Raw genomic sequence first — 22,111 nt, forward strand, 5'->3', positions numbered from 1 at the left:
TTGTGTCCAAGGCATACTTGTCCTCTGGGGATTGTTACCTACAGCACGTCGGCATAAAAATCACCTGGGGCAGTTTGCTAAAATTGCTGAGTTGCAAACTCCTCAAATGCTGATTCCTTACATCTGGAGCCCACACATCTGACTTTTAAACAAGGTTTCCAGCAATGATTCTGATGCTGAAAGCCCTCAGCCTCCGCTTTAAAAAGTGCTGTCTGAGGGATTCCTCCAGCAAGTGCTAGTAGTTAAGACCATAGAAGATTTGAAAGCATTTTCCATGGTAGAGGGGCTGAGCGGGAATAAAGGACCGTCTAACCTTCCCTTTATCTCTAGTACAGTCTCCCCAAACTACTCCAAATAACTGCACACACTAAATGAAATCAGTGTACTTCTCTCTAAAGTCAGTGTCAGGTCAAGTTACTAGCCACACCCCACTAACAAGATTGGTACCCCTAAACCCTTTCCTTATAGTTGTTTCTGGACCACCAATGATTTGCTCCCATGTTGATGAAGTTCTAGAACCTAGGTGAGGTTCCGTGGGCTGAGGTCCGGAGCCGATGACCAAGAAAGAATTCTTGAGACATCTTTGGTGCAAAATGGTGGTTTATTAAAGCATGGGGCAGGACCCGTGGGCAGGAAGAGCTGCTGCCCTGGATTGTGAGGGTAGGCATGTTATATACCTTGCGGTTGGGGGGAGGTGGTGAAGGGATGGGAGATTTCAACAGAGTTCTCACATGTTAACAAGGGCCTACAAGGTGCCGGGGGGAGTCCTTGCCCTTATGGCTTGATCAATGTCCTCTTTAGGTCAGGTATTAACATCAAGATAGTTGGGAGATTCTTGGTGGGATATTATGATCCTGCTATCATTTACATTCCCTTCTACCTCAGTCTCCTCCAGTTTATGGTGGGAGGGAGACATTAGGGCTTCAGGAACGGAGAGTTATTTGCCTCTGGAAATTTGTGCTATTGATAAGGTAACCTCCCTGTTTAGACCTCTAGGACATCTGTAGAGCAAGGGAGATTCCTGTTCTGCAGGATTGCGATCCCTGCAAGTTAACTATTTATCGTTTTATGGCAGTCAGGGGTGCCTGAGGAATGCTACACATATGGAGGGGAGCGGGTGAAGAGGGGGTGCAAGGCGCCAGCTTTTGCTCTGTCCTCAGCCAGCCTCCTGCTCCCTCATCAATGTTACTTTGGAGATAAAGAATACTTTCTTGCCATTTCTTTCGTTTCCCTGTCGTCTTATTTCCATGAGGATACATTACTGATTTAGGAAATTGAATACCAAAACCTATAATATCTCAGGTAGACAGTACATAGCAGGAAGGGGGAGAAAGTATCTATTGTTAAATTTATAGCTCCCCAAGGAAATTTTTTCAGATCACCTCCACTAGCGGAAGCTCAATTAATAACACTTTTTATCTTAAAGAGCCATGGTTTGTATTCTATTTTTTAAAATTAAGAATACAATCTGTGTATAATTGACATTCTTTGTTAGTCCCAACCTAACCTCCTTAAAGCGATGGGTGAATTTGTTTCGTTGCCTTAAGTCTTCTAACTGGATGCTTTCCTCAGTTGTCCTTTTATTCATGTTACGCTCTTAGTTCAAAAGTGAAATGATTTTGCCCAAGGTTATTAGAATAAAATTGGAGTTCAATTAGTCACTTTGAGACACAGCAACTAAGTGGCTGATCCCTTTTTAATCTTTAACAAGCTCCATTATTCACAAAGGCAAATTGATGCCAGCTTTTAAGGAATCTGAAGTAACGCAAACCACATAGCTTTGAAATATTTAAATATTCTAATCTCAGGAAGAACTATCCTTTTCATACAGATTAGACTCTGAAACTGGTTTTAAATGGAAACAGTGCCAAACAGAGGTTCAAATGCAAATACATCAGATTTACATCGACGGAAAGGGTCTTGATTCATCTTAATTTTATCTCTTTGCAAACAGCATATGCATAATGTTATCTTGATGTTCAGTCTCAACCTCCTCTATCTACATATCAAAACGTACCACGGAGAGAGCTTTCTCCCCCCCCCCCCGCCCCCCCGCCCCCCGCGAAAAATCAGTGGGAGCTGAAAAGACAGGCAATGTACCTAGGTTTTATCATGAGTGTTTGGCTTTAATTTCAGGTGGTTGAGACACTGATTAACCCTATTTTCCTAAATCCGAAGAGAGGCATTTTACTTCAGCGGAATTCACCTGCAGATATATATATTTTGTGGGGTTTTTGCTGTTGTTGTTGTTTGTGGGGTTTTTTGTTTGTTTGTTTGTTGTTGGTAGTTTGGAGCTCTTCGTTGAAATATCTTTCATCTCTTTATTCCTCTCCTCTTCCTATTGCTGTTCTCCACTCCCTCCTCTCTCTCAGCGGCAAGGACTTGCCCTCTGCGAGAGTGGGGGTGGGGGCAAGCAGGGGACGGCAGCAGAGCGGGGAGCGGGAGCCGGAGACCGCCCGGCTCTGGCTTTGTTATTGGTCGGCGGCTGCCTGATGGATGGACGAGGGAGGAGTGAACTCTTCAGTCTGTTCCGACGGAGCTGAAGTACAGAAACCATATTTACAGGTAAGAGCTAAAAAGGAAAAAAAAATATTTTTCTTCAAAACAGAATGCTTCTCAGTGCCTATGGAGACGATCTTAAGATACGAAAATGATTCTGAAGACAGTTCCCGAAAGTGGGTCCCGTTCGTGGCTTAAGGAAGCTTGGCAGGGAGCGGTTTTTCCTCCCTGCCAAGCCATTAGCTGATAAAAGCACCCGAGGCATGTCTTGCCCTGTTTAACTTTCTAGGAAGTGTTCTTGAAGCAAAATTAATAGATACGATGAATCACCATGTGTCTTTTTTTTCCCCCCCCCAATTCAAGTTTGTGTGATTGGGAATGAAGGGAAAGATGACGAAAGCCCGGTAAATTCCACAGGTTCGGAGAACATGGAGCTTTCTCTGAAAATAGACATAAAATTTCATGTGGTGTCTTTTAAGAGGTACAATACAGTGAATGGTTTAGGAAAATAATTTTTGCAGGTTGGAGACTCTAAGTGCTGCATTAGAATGCAGGATTTCGTGTGCGTTTAAGCTCTTTAACTTTCTGCTCTTGATAAATCTCATGCTACCGAGTAATTGTATCATTGTATTTCGTAAATCGTAACCTTAGGTGATGATAAAGCGACTCTATGTTTAGCAACATGCATAGGGCTGTTTTCATTTGTGAAGGACTAAACATTGCTGTAAAAAATAGCATCTTAATAGGCAAATTTCATTGGCAGTTTCATTTATCAATCAAACATATCTAGATAAGGGTTCCTTCGCAGCATTTATATTGTTGGTAATATCCCTAGGGCAACAGTTTTTTTTTTTTTTTTTAAAGAACTCAGAAGTTAAGATTTTACTTAACCAGTTGCTTGTATCTCTTAATCCTGTCTTTGATTTTCCCTTAGGGAAAATAGGCAAGAGTTCTAAAAATATACACTAAATGACACATTGACAATAAAAAGAAGAAAAATAATTTTACTACAAGTCATTTACTTTTCTAGTTATTTTAATTCATAAACAGGGAGCAGTTAATGGAGGAGGGAATCTAATTAAAATCAAGCTTCTTTTAAGAAATATTTCTACTAACCTGGGCACATTGGCAATCAATTAAGACTTGTCGATTATAATAAAAGTATTTCTCTGATGTAAATGGTATATTCAAGTATTTTAAAAGTACTTCTTTTGAATAAATCACAAACTAACAGGAATGAATATGTATCATATCTACGAATTTTTTTGATCTTGTCTTTGCTTTTTGTTTTTGTTTGAGAAATGGGGTTTGGTTTTAAATGAGAGACAAATGCAAAATAGTTCTTGAAAAAATTACGAAAAGAGAAGGGGAGAAAAACTACTGAATATTTGGAAAAGATCATCTAAATGAATGGAGAACTAGCTTAGATTTCCTAAACATACTAAATATAGCTAATAATATGTTTATATGCTTGTGTCTTATTGACCCAAGCAAATACACTTGCATGGTTTATTTTGAACTATTTCTGGATTTCAAGAATCATTACACGATACTGCAATGTTGCTATGTTTCTAATTATTGATGGAATCTTCTGATCTTGGTTTTTAAAACAAAATGATGATAGAAATTAATCTACCCCAGATTGGAATGTAGGTGATATATAAATCCAGAGAGTTCTCACCTCCTAAAATGTGTTAGAAAAAAATAAATCAAGGCAGTTATGTTTTTTGGAAATTATAAATTCTGAGTAAAGCTACCTCCAGGAATGAAGGGGAATTGATGAAAATTAGAGAGCAGAGTTCCACATGGTTTTAAATTATTCTGTTTCCTTGGAAACCAGCTGCTGCAGATGCATTTTGCTTTCTTTGGCTAAAAATATCATCGTTTTAATAATCGCTAAGGGAAAGGTTCTGAATAAAACCAGAGTATATTGTTGCTGCTTTTTATAATTTCCTTAATGGTTCACATATTTTGGATGAAAAGTAGATAAACCCTTTCTCAATCAGCGTTTCCTATCATCCACTGGCAGACGTCTGCATGAGGCGTCTGCATGAGACGTCTCCATGAGATAACTATGGTAGCTTTTACTGCAGAGACTATAGGAAAAAAAAAGAGTGTGTGTTGGGGGCGGGGGGCAGACATGTGCGCTGGAGTGGAGGCAAGAGAGGAAAAAAAAGCATGAAAGAAAACAGTTAAGAGCTTCCTGTCCAAGTGAAGGATGAAACAAGGCAAATGAAAACCATGTAAGGCTGTTCTGTGAGATGGCAAATGCAGTATCATTTGTTTTTTCCTTTAGAGCATTTTTAAGACTCAAATATAGGTTTTTACATGTTATGTGTTTATATGTTACATATGTTCCTTTTGCGTAACACTTTCCTTTTTCTTTCTGTTTTGTGTGGTTAGTAGTATACTGAATGAGACAATAAAATTATGAAATATATTTTAGTGCATCAGTCATCTCAATCAGAAAGAAAAGCTTGAGATCTATGTTCAGGCTATGGATAGCAAAGATCAAATTCATATTTTGACAGATGAAGACTTTTTTAAACTTAATGTCCATACTGTTTCTGTACTGCAGTCCTTTGTAATCTAATATATAAAAAATTACAAAACTTAAAAACTTTAAATATTAATAACATAATGTGATTGAATTTTTAAAAGAATTATTATAAATACACTTTTTTTGTTTTGTTGGAAGGCTTTTGCTTGATTTGGAAATAAAATTTCACTCTGTGTGGCTTTTCAAGATCAGAAGTAAAAAATCACAATTATCGTATTTTACCTGAGGCAATTTCCAAAATTAAAACACATTCGTTATAAATATTTTTCTCTCAGCAAATTGCTGAGAGGGAAAATCATCATAACGCTGTTATAGCTTTCCTATTATTTTATCATAATTCAAATAAGATTCCTAACTCTTTTACCTCTCACTTCAATGTTTTTGACATATTGTTTATTTTTGTAATAATAACTTTAGTCTATTAGATTTACTATTAGTAATATAGCAAATAAAATACCACACGCTTAAACTATATTTTAATGTATTTGATATCTAGCCAATACATTACTTAAATTAATATGGTACATCAGAACATTATTTTTCACAAAGAGTTAGGGTGATGGGAGGCGTTTAGTTTTCATCTATTAATATGAGCAAAGCCCTTCAGGAGAAACATGTTCAGCCTAAAGACAGATGACCTTAAAAAACACACTGACAACAAAGCAGATGGATGAGGAGATGGGTCGTGCAAGCTTTCCAGATAACCCTTATTGCAGGCACGATCAAAGTTTTCAAGCGCATTTCAAGTTCCTGAAAATAACGCATTGCCTAGGCTCACGTTCACCTGCAGATGATTTTAAAACACAGCTCGTTAGTAGTGGCTCTTGACTGCTCCGTGGTTCTTTATTTGCTGCAAGTGGCTTGCCAGATTCATAGATGAGTTTACATGGGTCTCTTAAGTCTCACAAAATGTATTCAGGAAAATGAAATATTAATAGCTGCTCCTATAATATAGGTAGACAATTTTATATCTGTCATGTTAGTTTGTCAAATAACATTGCATTGCCGAGAATGGAAAGGTGGGATTTAAAAGAAATGGAAGTTACACCCAGGTAAGAAAGCTTGGGTCTGGTTTCCCAATGTTCAAGTTGTGCTAGGTACTCAGGTAATTCAAACAGATGAAGAATTGCTTTAGTGTTTGTACGATGGTAGGCCATAATTCAAAAATATTATTGATCAGAAGTCAGTTTTGCCTTAGTATAGGTTTAATACTTGATAATATAAGATAGGGCTTATCTAGGTATGGAAGGGGGGTTGGTCTAAAGTAGCATAATTACTTTTTAATTACCACTTTGTACATCAGAAAGCAAGAACTGGATTTGATTATCAAGCTAATGATCACATTTGGATGTTTTCACATATTCAGTCAATCAGTTGGGCAGATCATTTGATTTGTCAGTCAACTATTCAGATCTGAGTTGTTATAATTGACTAAATAGTTTGACCTGAAAATTGCTAAATGTGTGTACTCAGAATACAGACTCAACATAACTTTTTAAGCATTTAATTCAAGATTATGATGACCTTGGTAAATGTCAATAGTAATTCTAAGAATAACACTCTAACAAAAAAACCACTTGAAAGGAGCTCAACTTTGCCATTCTTTTTAATCTTATGGCTAAGAGGTGAATAGAAACTATGTGATTTATTTCTAAAGACTTCCTACTTTAGTGAGATCAAGAGCCTAATACAAGGGCTCTTGAGTGGCTCAGTCAGTTAAATGTCTGCCTTAGGTTCAGGTCATGATCCCAGATTCTAGGATCGAGCCCCACATGGGGCTCTCAGCTCTGAGGGGAGCCTGCCTCTCCCTCTTCCCCTGCAGCCCCCCGCCCCAACGCTTATGTACACACACACTCTCTCAAATAAATAAAATAAAATCTTTATAAAAACAGAGCTTAACACAATAACTTCTAATTCAACAACAAATGGTGGTTTACACATCTTAATATTTCTCCTGACTCGCATTGCACATTTGTACAAAAACCAACCACCACACACAAGAACAAGTAGTTCTTCTGTGAATTTTTGTATCTTTATAAAGAATATTGACTATAAAGCCCTTTGACAAATACTCATTTTATTTCCATGCATTCCCTTTGACTATTTTAGTCTTCTGTTACCCTAGAAACATGGAACTGGCCTGTAGAGATGGTTTCTTCCTGGATTGCTTGTTTTACCTATGAAGAAAGAAGGCACAGAGAGGGATTCCCATAGTGATATTTTAGTAAGAAACTGAGCATTTGCTTATGCAAAATAACAACAGCCAAACACTATGTGTTTGTATTAAATATTGGATATAATGCATTAAATACTGGATGCAAGAAAAGCATTCAGTTTAGGAGGACTTTGGAAGAAGGCGAAAAAGCATGGTGTGGCCAGATGGTCCACAAAGCATAACAGCACAGGAATTTTAGAGTTACGTGGAACTTTCCACTTTAGACCTGCCCTGGTATCCTTTTACTGATCTCTTTGACTTACTGTCACAGTCTCCTTGACTTTTTGTGAGCTTGCTGTCACGGTAAAAAATACATTTTAGTTTTGTTCTCTAGTAAGGGTTGATACAGTTAGCTGCTGTCATGTTGTGGATGTATCACAATATATTTAATAAATGAAACAAATAATTTCCCAAACAGGACTCCTGAATGCATTTACAAAGATTTCCTTTTCTCTCCCAGGTTGGGCTAGCCACAGAAAATCAATATCTGTCATCAGTCATTATCCAGGTAATACTGGTTGTGATACTGTCAGCATATTAAGCCAGAAAGACTCTAGAAAAGGTTTTCGAACATTGTTTTAAAAATTCTTTTTTATTTTGCTTTTTCGAAATTCCTTTCTGGTAGCTCGTAAAACTCATCCTTAAAGTTTGAGATTCTTTGCCTCCTGTTTACCTCAATCAGTAAGTGTCCCACGTAGACTCTCCCATGCACACAATGAATCCTCTCGGGCTCAGTGTCAGATGGGAAATTGAGCCTGGGCACTCCCCTTTTCAGTTTCTATATTCAGAGATCTCCACAGCACTTCTGGACAGAGTCAATGAAAACAACCTAGAACTGCCTCGGGCTTGTCCCGCACCTTCTACCAAGGCTTCTTGATGTGGTTTGACAGCCATTTTTTTGACCTCTTCATAAATTTTTATTCAGCTATCTTAACAATAATTCTTGGTGGTAGGGGTGTCCTTTGTCTCTATCAACAACATCTAATATAATGCCTGATACACGAACTATGTGCCAAATTGTTTTGCTAAGGGACTGATTGTGTCAGATAGTCCTCTTACCCTTGTCTTATACCCTCCCAGTGACACGCATTCCATTCTGAGATAGTACCCTCCTTCCATGGGCTTCTCTGTTAAGGCTTTTCAATCTAACAATGTCCATGCCACGTAAATGTTAAGCCATGCAAAATGACATATTGCAGAAATTTTATTGTGCAAATTCCATTTGAGCTCACCTATCCTCACGAGGGATCTTCTCTGCATGTGTTCTGCATCTCATAACTCTCTGTTCTATGCTGCTTCATTATCCATTACTCTGTTTTTGACACACACACACACATACCCCATCATCATATAGTAAGTAAATGGATTCATTGTAAATTAACACAGTTAATTATAATTTTTGCATTAATGTGTAATAAATATTAAATCATATTTGTATAAGAAAATGTCGTAATATGTATTTTACCAACCTCTGATTGTTCTCATACATATACTCTTATTCAAGTATTCTTCACTCTCCTCAATTAAGTTGTTCAGCAACAAGTTGATTAAAATAAGAATTGTTCACCAGTATTTTTCTTCTGCTCTGGGCCCTCACTCTGCCATTTATATTATGTTCTGGTGAACAAGTCTAAGCCATAATGTTTGGCAAGTGACAATGCTGAATCAATCTCAAAGAAATCAAAGTTGCATGCTGAGAGTTTATATATCCATTTTGCTGGAGTTTAATATGTCTCAAGGTAAAGGTAGGCAGATAATATAATACCAGTGGAAGTCCCACAGTCTACCACAGCCAGGTAGAACTGACCAAAAAGAAAAAAAAAAAAGAATGTTATGCCCTGATGTAATGTCTGGGAGTTTCAAGAGAAAGATTGATTCCTAATGTACCATTACTGTGCTCATTTATGTGGGAACTTTACTGTGGTATACATATATACCCCTTAAATGAATGATTTAGTCAGCCAGTCAGCATGCCTTCTTTTAGAAATACATACATCGAGCTAACGGGGTATTTTAACTTCGGCTGGCCCATTAGTTTTTTAGGTAGTTCAGTGTAATAATTGATGGGATGCACATTGGACTTTGCCATCAGGGTGACTGTCATTCAGCTCTTAGACATGCCATCTTACTGCCTCTGTAAATTTGGGAAAGTGACTTAAGTTATCCAAGCCTCTGCTGCCTTTCTGTAAAATTTGGTTATCAACTTGGGTGATACTGTAAAGACTGATAGATATATGTTGAACACTTTTCACCACAGAATGTGGATCATAATATGGAATTGTGTGTAATTTTTATTGTTATTGTTAATCATCCTTTTCTGTTTATAAGCTAAGAATTGGAAACAAGGAATGGAAGAATGGAGCCAAACAATACCCAGGGCTTTTAATGACCTCCTAAGTATTATTCTTCATTAATGAATCAAAAACCCATAAAATTCTCTTTTTCATTTTATTTTATTTTATTTCTTTTCAGTGTTTCAAAATTCAATGTTTATGCACCACACCCAGTGCTCCCAGTCCTCCGTGTTATTCCTTATGCTCCACAAGTAAGTGAAGCCATATGATAATTGACTCTTTCTGCTTGACTTATTTCACTCAGCATAATCTCCTCCAGTCCCATCCATGTTGACAGAAAAAGTGGTATTCATCCTTTCTGATGGAGGCATAATACTCCATTGTATATATGGACCATATCTTCTTTATCCATTCGCCCATTGAAGGGCATCTTGGTTTTTTCCACAGTTTGGGGACTGTGACCACTGCTGCTATAAACAGTGGGGTACAGATGACCCATCTTTTTACTACATCTGTATCTTTGGGTAAATACCTAGTAGTGCAATTGCAGGGTCATAGTGTAGCTCTATTTTTAATTTTTTGAGGAATCTCCACACTGTTTTCCAAAGTGGTTGCAACAACTTGCATTCCCACCAACAGTGTAAGAGGGTTCCCCTTTCTCCATATCCTCTCCAACACATGTTGTTTACCATCTTATTGATTTTGACCTTTCTAACTTGTGTAAGGTGGTATCTCAATGTGGTTTTGGTTTGAATCTCCCTGATTGCTAATGATTATGAACATTTTTTCATGTGTCTGTTAACCATTTGTATGTCTTCTTTGGAGAAGTGTCTGTTCATGTCTTCTGCCCATTTTTTGATGCGATTTTCTGAAAAACCCATAAAATTCTTAATTTTTGGGTGCCTGGGTGGCTCAGTTAGTTAAGTGGCTGCCTTCAGCTCAGTTCGTGATCTCAGGGTCCTGGGATGGAGTCCCACATCAGGCTCCCTTCTCAGCAGGGAGCCTGCTTCTCCCTCTCCCTCTACCTGCTGCTCTACCTACTTGTGCTCTCTATCCCTCTGTTAAATAAATAAATAAAATCTTTGAAAAAATTCTTCTTAATTTTTAAAAAAATTTTATTAACATATAATGTATTATTTGCTTTGGGCGTATAGGTCTGTGAATCATTAGGCTTACACAAGTCACAACACTCACCATGGCACATGCCCTCTCCAATGTCCATAACCCAGCCAGCCTAGCCCTTCCCCCTCACCCTCCAGCAACCCTCAGTTTGTTTCCTGAGATCAAGAGTCTCTTATGGTTTTTCTCCCTCCCCAGTTCCTTCTTGTTACATTTTTTCCCCTCCCTACCTCCCACGACCCCCCACCCTGCCTCTCCAATTCCTATCGGAGAGATCATATGATAATTGTCTTTCTCTTGATTGACTTATTTCCTTTAGCATAATACCCTCTGGTTCCATCCATGTTGTTGCAAGTGGCAAGATTTTTTTTTTTTTTTTGATGGCTGCATAGGATTGCATTGTTTTATATATATATATATATATATATATATATATATATATATATATATATATAATTTTTCCCCCCATATATACACACATCTTCTTTATCCATTGGACATCTAGATTCTTTCTATAGTTTGGCTATTGTGTCATTGCTGCTATAAACATTTGGGTGCATGTGCCCCTTCAGATCACTACATTTGTATCTTTAGGGTAAATACCCAGTAGTGCGATTGCTGGGTTGTAGGGAAACTGTATTTTCAACATTTTGAGGAACCTTCATACTGTTTTCCAGAGTGGCTGCACCACCTTGTATTCCCACCAACAATGTAGGAGGGTTCCTCTTTCTCTGCATCCTCACCAACACCTGTCGTTTCCTGATTGATTTATTTTAGCTACTCTGAATGGTGTGAGGTGGTATCTCACCGTACTTTTGATTTGCATTTCCCTGATGCTGAGTGATGTTGAGCACTTTTTCGTGTATCTGTTGGCCATTTGGACGTCGTCTTTGCAAAAATGTCTGTTCATGTCTTTTGCCCATTTCTTGATTGGATTATTTGTTCTTTGGGTTTTGAGCTTGATAAGTTCTTTACAGATTTTGGATACTAGCCCTTTATCTGATATGCCATTTGCAAATATCTTCTCCCATTATGTCAGTTGTCTTTTGGTTTTGTTGACGGTTTCCTTTGCTGTGCAAAAAGCTTGTGATCTTGATGAAGTCCTGATAGTTCATTTTTGCCCTTGCTTCCCTTGTCTTTGGTGATGTTTCTAGGAAGAAGCTGCTGTGGCTGAGGTGGAAAAGGTGCTACCTGTGTTCTCCTCAAGGATTTTGATGGATTCTTGTCTCACATTGGGGTCTTTCATCCATTTTGAGTCTGTTTTTATGTGTGTATAAGTAAGTGGTCAAGTTTCATTCTTCTACATGTTGGCTATCCAATTTTTGCAACACCATTTGTTGAAGACACTGTCTTTGTTCTGTTGGACATTCTTTCCTGGTTTGTCAAAGATTAGTTGACCATAGAGTAGAGGGTCCATTTCTGGGCTCCATTCCATTGATCTGTGTGTCTGTTTTTGGCCAATACCATACTGTTCATGATTGCAGCTTTGTAATAGAGCCTAAGGTCTGTAATTGTGATGCTGCCACCTTTGGTTTTCTTTTTCAACATTCCCCTGGCTATTCAGGGTCTTTTCTGGTTCTATGTAAATTTTAGGATTATTCGTTCCATTTCTTTGAAAAACATTGATGATATTTTGATAGGGTTGCTTTAAATGTATAGATTGCTTTAGGTAGCACAGACATTTTCACAATATTTGTTCTTCCAATCCACGAGCATGGAACATTTTTACATTTCTTTGTGTCTTCCTCAATTTCTTTCATGAGTACTTCACAGTTTTCTGAATACAGATTCTTTGCTTCCTTGGTTATGTTTGTTCCTAAGTATCTTTTGGTTTTGGGTGGAATTGTAAATGGGATTGACTCCTTAATTTCTCTTTCTTCTGTCTTGTTGTTAGTGTAGAAATGCAACTGATTTCTGTGCATTGATTTTATATCCCGATGCTTTATTGAATTCCTGTATGAGTTTTAACAGTTTTGGAGTAGAGTCTTTTGGGTTTTCCACATACAGTATGTCATCTGCAAAGAGTGAGAGATTGACTACTTCTTTGCTGATTTGGTTGCCTTTTATTTTTTTTTGTTGTCTGATTGTTGAGGCTAGGACTTCTAGTACTATGTTGAATAGCAGTGTTGATGGTGGACAATCCTTTTGTGTTCCTGACTTGAGGGGAAAAGTTCTCAGTTTTTCCCCATTGAGAATGATATTTGCTGTGGGATTTTCAGACATGGCTTTAGTGATATTGGGTATGTGCCCTCTACCTCTACACTGTGAAGAGTTTTGATCAAGAAAGTGTGGTGTAGGGGCACCTGGGTGGCTCAGTGGGTTAAGCCGCTGCCTTCAGCTCAGGTCATGATCTCAGGGTCCTGGGATTGAGTCCCGCATCGGACTCTCTGCTCGGCAGGGAGCCTGCTTCCCTTTCTCTCTCTCTGCCTGCCTCTCCATCTACTTGTGATTTCTCTGTCAAATAAATAAATAAAATCTTAAAAAAAAAAAAAAAAGAAAGTGTGGTGTACTTTGTCAGATGCTTTTTCAGCATCGATTCACTGTATCATATGGTTCTTGTTCTTTCTTTTATTAATATATTTTATCACATTGATTGATTTGTGGATGTTGAACCAAACTTGCAGCACAGAAATAAATCCCACTTGGTCGTGGTGAATAATCTTTTTAATGTACTGTTGGATCCTTCTTGATAGTGTTTTGGTGAGAATTTTTGCATCTGTGTTCATCAAGGATATTGGTCTGTAATTCTCCTTTTTGGTGGGGTCTTTGTCTGGTTTTGGGATCAAGGTAATGCTGGCCTTATAAAATGAGTTTGGAAGTTTTCCTTCCATTTCTATTTTTTGGAACAGTTTTAGGAGACTAGGTATTAATTCTTCTTTAAATTTGGTAGAATTCTCTTCGGAAGCCATCTGGCCCTGAGGTCTTGTTTGGGAGATTTTTGATGACTGCTTTAATCTCCTTACTGGTTATGGGTCTGTTCAGGTTTTCTGTTTCTCACTGGTTCAGTTTTGGTTGTTTATATGTCTCTAAGAATGCATCCATTTCTTCCAGATTGTCAAATTTGCTGCTGTATAGTTGCTCATAACATGTTCTTATAATTGTATTTCTTTGACGTTGGTTTTGATTTCTCCTTTTTCATTCATGATTTTATTAATATTGGTCCTTTCTCTTTTCTTTTTGATAAGTCTGGCCAGGGGTTTGTCAATCTTAATTCTTTCAAAGAACCACCTCCTAATTTCATTGATGTGTTCTACTGTTCTTTTGGTTTTTATTTCATTGATTTCTGCTCTGATCTTTATTATTTCTCCTCTCTTGCTGGGTTTAGGCTTTCTTTGCTGATCTTACTCCAGCCCTTTTAGGTGTAAGGTTAGGTTGTATACTTGAGACCTTTCTTGTTTCTCCCCACCCCCCCATAAGATTCATCCATTTATTTCAGAGAGAGGGAGAGAGAGAGAGAGAATACAGGGAAGAGGGGTAGAGGGATTGGGGGAGAGAATCTTAAGCAGACTTCACTGAGGGTGAAGTCCGACACAGGGCTTGATCTCATGATCCTGAGATACGACCTGAGCCAAAATTAAGAGCTGGACACTTAACTGACTGAGCAACCTAGGCACCCTGAGACCTTTCTTGTTTCTTGAGACAGGCTTGTATTGCTATGTACTTTCCTCTTAGGACTGCCTTTGTTGTGTCCCAAAGATTTTGAACAGTTGTGTTTTCATTTTCATTTGTATCCATGGATTTTTTTAAACTTTTCTTTAATACCCTGGTTGCCCCATTCATCCTTTAGTAGGACCTCCATGTATTTGAGCTCTTTCCAATTTTCTTCTTGTGGTTGAGTTCTAGTTTCAAAGCATTGTGGTCTGAAAATATGCAATGAATGATCCCAGTCTTTTGGTATACCAGTTGAGACCTGATTTGTGACCCAGGATGTGATCTATTGTGGAGAATGTTCCATGTGCACTAGAGAAGAATGTGTCTTCTGTTGCTTTGCGATGGAGTGTTCTGAATATATCTGTGATGTCGATCTGGTCCAGCATGTCATTTACAGCCTTTATTTCCTTGTTGATCTTTTGCTTAGATAATCTGTCCATTTCAGTGAGGAGGGTGTTAAAGTTCCCTACTTTATTATTATATTATTGTTGATGTGTTTCTTTGATTTTGTTATTAATTGGTTTATATAATTGGCTGCTCCCATGTTAGGGGCATAGATATTTAAAATTGTTAAATCTTGTTCGACAGACCCTTTAAGTTTGATATAGTTTCCTTCCTCATATCTTATTATAGTTTTTGTCTTAAAATCTAATTTATCTGATACAAGGATTGCCACCTCAGCTTTCTTTTGATGTCTATTAGCTTGGTAAATTGTTTTCTACCCCCTCACTTTAAATCTGGAGGTGTTTTGGGGTCTAAAATGAATTTCTTGCAGATAACATATTGATCCCCCCCCCCCATTCTGATACCCTTTGTCATTTGATTGGGGCTTTTAGCTCATTTACATTCAGGGTAACTATTGAAAGCTATGAATTTAGTGCCATTTTATTGCCTGTAAGATGACTGTTATTGTATATGTCCTGTTCCTTTCTGGTCTGTTACTTTTAGGCTCTCTTTGCTTAGAGGACCCTTTTCAATATTTCCTGTAGGGCTGGTTTGGTGTTTGCAAATTATTTTAGTTTTTTTTTTTGTCCTGGAAGCTTTTTATCTCCCCTTCTATTTTCAGTGACAGCCTAGCTAGATATAATATTCTTGGCTGCACATTTTTCTCGTTTATTACTCTGAATATATCATGCCAGTCCTTTCTGGCCTGCCAGGTCTCTGTGGCTAGGTCTGCTGCCAAACTAATATTTCTACCATTGTATGTTACAGAGCTCTTGTCCTGAGCTGCTTTCAGGATTTTTCTCTTTATCACTGAGACTTGTTAAGTTTTACTATTAGATGACAGGGTGTTGACCTAGTTTTACTGATTTTGAGCGGGGTTCTTTGTGTCTCCTGGATTTTGATGCTTGCTCACTTTACCAAATTAGGGAAATTCTGTGCTATAATTTGCTCCAATATGCCTTCTGCCTCTTTCTCTCTCTCTCTCTCTCTCTCTGTCTCTCTCTCTCTCTTTTTTCTTCCTCTGGGATTGAATTATTCTAATATTGTTTCGTTTTATGATATCACTTAGCTTTTGAATTCTCCCCTCATGGTCCAGTAGTTGTTTATCTCATTTTCTAAGCTTCTTTATTCTCCATCATTTGGTCTTCTATATCACTGATTCTCTCTTCTGCCTCATTTATCCAGGCAGTAAGAGCCTTCATTTTTTATTGTACCTCATTAATAGCTTTTTTAAAAATTTTAACTTGGTTAGATTTTAATTCTTTTCTTTCTCCAGAAAGGGATTTTATCTCTCCAGAAAGGGATTCTCTAGTATCCTCCATGCTTTTTTTGAGCCCAGGTAGCACCTTGATAATCATCATTCTGAACTCTAGATCTGACATCTTACTAATGTCCATATTGATTAGGCTCCTAGTCATCGGTAGAGCCTCTTGTTCTTTTTTTGTGTGTGTGGTGAGTTTTTCTGCCTTGTCATTTTTATCCAGATAAGAATAGATGAATGAGAGAACAAAATACTAAAAGGGCAGCAACAACCCCAGAAAAAATATACACTAACCAAATCAGAAGAGACCTGAAATCAGGGGGTGCAGAAGAAAGAAAGGAGGGGGGAAAATTATATATATGTATTTGACTGGTGAAAAGAACAGCCACACACTTGATTTTGGGTGTATTTTGGTCTGTTAGAAGAAGCTGCCTCCCAAACTTTTAAAGAAAGAAAAATATTTATATGTATATATACATATGGGTGAACATGACAAAGGGATGAAATAGGATTGTAAAATGACAATTAAAAAAGATTCTAAAAAGGGAATTGATAAGATAAGAAGTTGGTTGAAAAAAGGAAAAAAAAAAGAGGAAAGGATGTGATTAGGGTGGAGAGTAGAACAAAGCCATGTGCTAGATTTAGGGTATACTTTGATATTTTAGGGTATATATTTAAGGTATATTTTGTATCCCAAAGTTTTAAAGAAAGAAAAACCTATATGTATACAAAAAAGTATACAGTCCAAATACAATGAAGGGATAGAATAGGAGTATAACAATGAAAGTTAAAGATTTTTAAAAAGGTATTGATAAGCTTAAGTAGTTAAGAAACATTTAAATAGGAAAAATAAAAATTAATAGAATAAGAAAAAAATAAAATTAAAAAATATTTAACTTTGAAAGACTAAAGAATCATGGGGGGGAAAAGCCATGAATTCTATGTGCTGTATTCCTGTAGCTCTGAAGTTTTGTAGTTCTCGTAGATCAGTGAACTTGGTCTTGGCTGGATGTTCTTGCTGATCTTCTGTGAGAGGGGACTGTTGCAGTGATTCTCAAATGTCTTTGCCAGAGGCAGAATTGTACGGACCTTGCCAGGGGCCAGACTAAGTAATCTGCTCGGCTGGCTTCGCTCTTGGGAGCTTTTGTTCCTGAATGCTTTTCATACAGCTTTGGAGGACAGGAAAGAAAATGGTGGCCTCCCAATCTCTGGCCGGGAGGAGCTGAGAACTTGGGACCCTACTCCTCAGAGTGCCCTCAGAGAAAAGCAGTCAATCTCTCCTGTCTCCCTGGTCTCCAGCTGCGCTCTGAGCTCACCCGACTGAGTGACTGAGTGTTTCTGTCTCTGGCACATGGCCCCCTTTGGAGTCTCCAAACCTAGCAGATTCTTGCAGCATGCTCCTGCACCACTCCTCCCGGAGAAGGAAGGAGGCAGTCTCCCAGTATCTACAGTTTGTTGTGTCTCTGCTCAAAGAGCATTGGCCCAACTGTGCCACAGATCACAGTTTAAGGTAATCCTGAGCTGAGAGCTCACTCCAGCTCTGTAGCCGGCTTCTCTGCTCTGATACCTGGCAACTCTGCCACACTCAGGTACCCCCAGTCTTTCTGTGACCCCGTGGGACCTGAGATCACACTGTCCCTGCAAGGGCTCCACCCTCCGCTTAACCTCTGGAGCGACATCCCTCAGAGGAGCAGACTTCTAAAAGTTTGGAATTTGTGCTCTGCTGCTCTACATCTTGCCAGGAGCCAGCCCCTCCCCCTGTGGTCTGTCTTCCCATATATCACTTCAGATTTACTTCTTTGCATGTCTTACCTTCCAGAAATTGGTTGCTTTTCTGTTCCTAGAATTGCTGTTCTTCTCTTTGATCTCCTGTTGAGTTTGTAGGTGCTCAGAATGGTTTGATAAATAACTAGCTGAACTCCTGGGACCCAGTGATATTTACGTTTCCTACTTCTCCACCATCTTGCTCCTCCTCCCAAAAAATTCTTGATTGGCAAGTTTTTCTACTCTTCCACATTAACTGCAATTAGATCATTGGGCATCAAGCTAATTAAGTTGGTATTGTATGAGATAGTATTTTTCCATGTTTTCACAATGGTGAAAATAAATCCTAGAATCATTAATGGATAACAGTGGTAAGACTTTCAAAATAATTAACTGGTAAAGCATTTTTCAAAGTTCTGAGAAATGTTATTGAATATTCCATGAAAAAAATATTCTCTGCTTATAAGGTGCCTGGGTGGCTCACTGGTTAAGTATCTGCCTTCGGCTCCAGTCATGATTCCAGTGTCCTGGAATCAAGCCCTGCACCAGGCTCCCTGCTCAGCATGAAGCTTGCTTCTCCCTCTCCCACTCCTCCTTCTTGTGTTCCCTCTCTCACTGTCTCTCTCTGTCAAATAAAGAAATAAAATCTTTAAAAAAAAATTTCTATGCTTAAATAAGTTTGCAAGAATCTTGACCAAATTTAAACAATACCAACTTCTGTATAGCCTTTATTAGGCTAATGCCAGTGAGATTCTTCAAAAAGGATATATAGTATGAATTTTCAAGACTTATTTGATCATAGACTCCCCTTTTTTTTTTTTAAGATTTTGTTTACTTATTTGACAGACAGATCACAAGTAGGCAGAGAGGCAGGCAGAGAGAGAGGAGAAAGCAGGCTCCCTGCTGAGCAGAGAGCCCGAAGTGGGGCTCGATCCCAGGACCCTGAGATCATGACCTGAGCCGAAGGCAGAGGCTTAACTCACTGAGCCACCCAGGTGCCCCTGTAGACTCCCTTTCTAACACAAAACTTCATTCATTAAAATTTTATAGATCAAGTTTTGTATTTGCTACATTAATCGTTTTTAAGACAGATGTATACCTATAATCTCCCAAAGAATCTCTAACTCTAAGGTCGAAATATGTTTTAATAATTTTTTCAATATGAAAATAGTTCCCATGTTTCCAAAATAAAAACATTTTCGAAATTACTCCATGAATTGCATATTCTTCATAAGAGTAATATATTCAAATTTAAATTCTTTTTCCCCCATGGTTTGTTTTTAAATTTCTACAAAGTGGCATGTGCACTTGTGTTTTAAAATATTTGCTGTCACAAAGGAACCTTATGTCCAAAATACATAAGTAAAATATATTCTAAGCTTCATGTTGCCCAATGATAATAAGGCAACAATAATACTCATTTCAGAATCAATTATAAGTGCAAATGAGAGAGCACATTCACAGAATTTAGTTTCTGGTACCAAGTAAGACTCAGCCACATTATTATGATCTATTTATTTAGAAGAAAAGCAATTTATTAATTAAGAAAAAAATAGAACATAATGGACAGTATGAAGGAATCCCAATGAATTCAATTTAAATTCTAAAGAGGCACTTGGATGTAAAAGTGTTTATGACCTATTTCTTCTATAAACGTAATGTAAAAATATAAAAAAATCCCAAGCCAGAGTGTGATCCTAATAGCTATAATAAAATGTCTCTAAACACAAACTTAATATATCTTTTATTGAGAAAAAATATGTTAAGTAACTTAGATAAATGCACACAATACAAACACACAGAAACTCAATAAGGATGGAAAGAATGCACATGGGAAAAAATAGTTCTAACTCACAAAAATAGTTCTAACTCACAGAGAAAATCAATTTTGAGCAGTAAGATACCATCAATAGTCAAGAAAGAGTGGTGATTGAAAGTATGATTCCAAGTGCCAAAATGCTTGGATTCGAATGCCTCCTTTAAAGACTAATTAACTCTATGACTTTTGCCTAGTCACCTTTCTCTATACTTTGTTTTTTCTTTGGAAAATGTCATTAATAATGCCTACTTCATATATGCACATTGAAGTTTAAATGAGATGATGATATACTAGTTTTTTATTACTATATAACAAAATTACCACAAATTTAGCAACTTAAAACAATGCCCATTTATTAGCATATAAGTCAGAAGTCCTGCACTATGTGGCGAAGTTCCTTGGTCAGGATCTCACAAGGTGGAAACCAAGGTGTCCGTTTGGCTGAGTTCTTGTCTGGTAATTCTGGGGAGGAAAAATCTACCACCCAGCTCATCCTTTTTGCCAGAATTCAGTTCCTCGTGGTTGTAGACTGGGGCCCCTGTATCCTGCTTGCTGGGCTGGAGCTGCTCTCAGAGCTCCTAGAGTCTGCACACGTGCCATGTCATAGCACCCCTTCCCTCTTCAAAGTTAGCTACAGAGAATCTTACTTTAAATCCATAATCTCACCCTTAATTTCTTACGTCTAGATTTGAAGTGTTCATGTGATTAGTTCAGGCCCACCCAGATCATCTCTTATCAGGTGTCTGATACAGGACTCTAAGTATGTATGCAAAATGCCTTTACTTTGTGATGTGAACATAATTACAGGACTGATACCTCACCATATTTGCAATCCTAGAGGTATACAAGGCATGCACACTAGGGGATAGGGATGTCATTTTAGAATCCAGTCTAATATATATGTGAGATGCTAGAACAGTGCTGGCATATAGTAAATACTATATGTGTATAGCCCTTGTTCTTATGGAGTATTTGAAATACTCACAGATATTTTATTTTTTATTTTTTTAAACATTTATTTATTAGAGAGAAAGGGAGTGCATGAGCAGGGGAAGGGGCAGAGGGAGAGAATATCCAAGCAGACTTCCACGGAGTGCGGAGCCTAACATGGAGCTGGAGCTTGACATAGGGCTCAGTTCCATGACCCATGATATCAGGACCCAAGCTGAAACCAAGAATCAGATGCTTAACCAACTGAGCTACTCAGGCACCCCAAAACTCACAGATATTAAAAAAAATAGTATTGTCATAGTCATGGTAAGGGTATGGTAAAATGATATACCAACGCACAATAAAAGAAACAAATTGGTAGAATCCTTCTGCCAGGTAATTTGACAATGTATATTGAATGTCCAGTACTTCTACTTCTAGGGCTTCATTCTAAAGATATAATCCGAGGTATATACAAAGGTATGCAAAAGAAAAGTTAATTATACTTGATTTATAATAAAAAACACTTAAAGAGAAGCTAAACATCTCCCTTTAGAGTTTTAGTTAAATATTATAGCATCACTATTCAATGAAATGTTATGTAGCCTTAAGCACGAAAGTATAAATCAAATAAAACAAACGTATAGTTTTTGAAAAATATTGAACGAGAAGGAAACTCATGACAGAAGTGGAGAAATTATAGGTTAAATTTCATAAGCAATATTAATCAACTCATGCTTTTCCCTAGAATGTTAGGTGACCTTTTAGCAAAGCAAGTACCCTTGACAAGGGAGGGAACAGACCCTGACGTGACAGCTGTATGTACTAGGTTCCTAGAGACTTCTTATGGAATCTCAGCATCCTTCCTAAAGTTTGAGGTAAGTTTTTGGCTAGACAGGGTTACTTGACAAGGAAGAGAACGTACTTAGATGTCTGTTTCACCGTGTCCATCAATCAGAACAACATGGGTTGTTAAAAAAAAAAAAAAAAAAAGAAAGAAGGAAAGAAAAGAACAACATGGGCATCCTCAGAAGAAGACTGCATCATCTCTCTCTCTCTCTCTCTCTTTTTTTTTTTGGTGTGCTATTGACATTCAATGCCTCGAAATGCAAATAGTGTGGGTTGGTCGCTCATTCCTACTGTATAGCCCTGTTTTATATTAAAGTGGCTAAATTACTGTCTCAGTCAAGATTTTATAGAATGGTTTCTGTTTTGTTTCAGCTATAATGCAAGATTCTGCAATACGTAATAAAACATACCAATGGAGGAGGTAGACGTGAATGGTTTTGAGGAGAGCACTTTAGTGCTCATTTTACCACATTCTACCACTATACCACAGCCGTTATCCCCGCTTCACAGGTGAGAAAACGTCGGCTCAGAGAAATTAAGTGACTTGCTGAAAACTCCTATTTACAAAATGGTGAAACCAAATTTTTAAGCAACTGGCTTCCGTCTTTTCATCATCCATGATTCCTAATGGTTCCTGGGACTCTCTTTTTTAAGATAGCTTTTGGAAATGTTAACGATTAGCCTTGTTTAAATCTTCTGCAGTAAG

At 37.8% G+C, this 22,111-nt stretch overlaps 1 protein-coding gene across 5 annotated transcripts in view; it reads left to right on the forward strand.

Annotated features, from left to right (window-relative positions):
- Positions 1–2,428: 2,428 nt before the first annotated feature.
- Positions 2,429–22,111, forward strand: part of CSRNP3 (cysteine and serine rich nuclear protein 3) — a 205,385-nt gene continuing 185,702 nt past the window's right edge. For 2 of the 5 annotated variants that reach the window (XM_032355830.1, XM_032355829.1), the window contains exons 1-2: positions 2,429–2,565; positions 21,778–21,915. The gene's annotated coding sequence lies outside the window, so the exon portion shown is untranslated. Of the gene's footprint in view, positions 2,566–9,780; positions 9,820–21,777; positions 21,916–22,111 lie in introns of those variants that run through there. The other 3 variants (XM_032355831.1, XM_032355832.1, XM_032355833.1) reach the window with 3 other exon arrangements.

Source organism: Mustela erminea, chromosome 8 (genome assembly GCF_009829155.1).
Source record: "Mustela erminea isolate mMusErm1 chromosome 8, mMusErm1.Pri, whole genome shotgun sequence".
Classification (NCBI taxonomy): domain Eukaryota; kingdom Metazoa; phylum Chordata; class Mammalia; order Carnivora; family Mustelidae; genus Mustela; species Mustela erminea.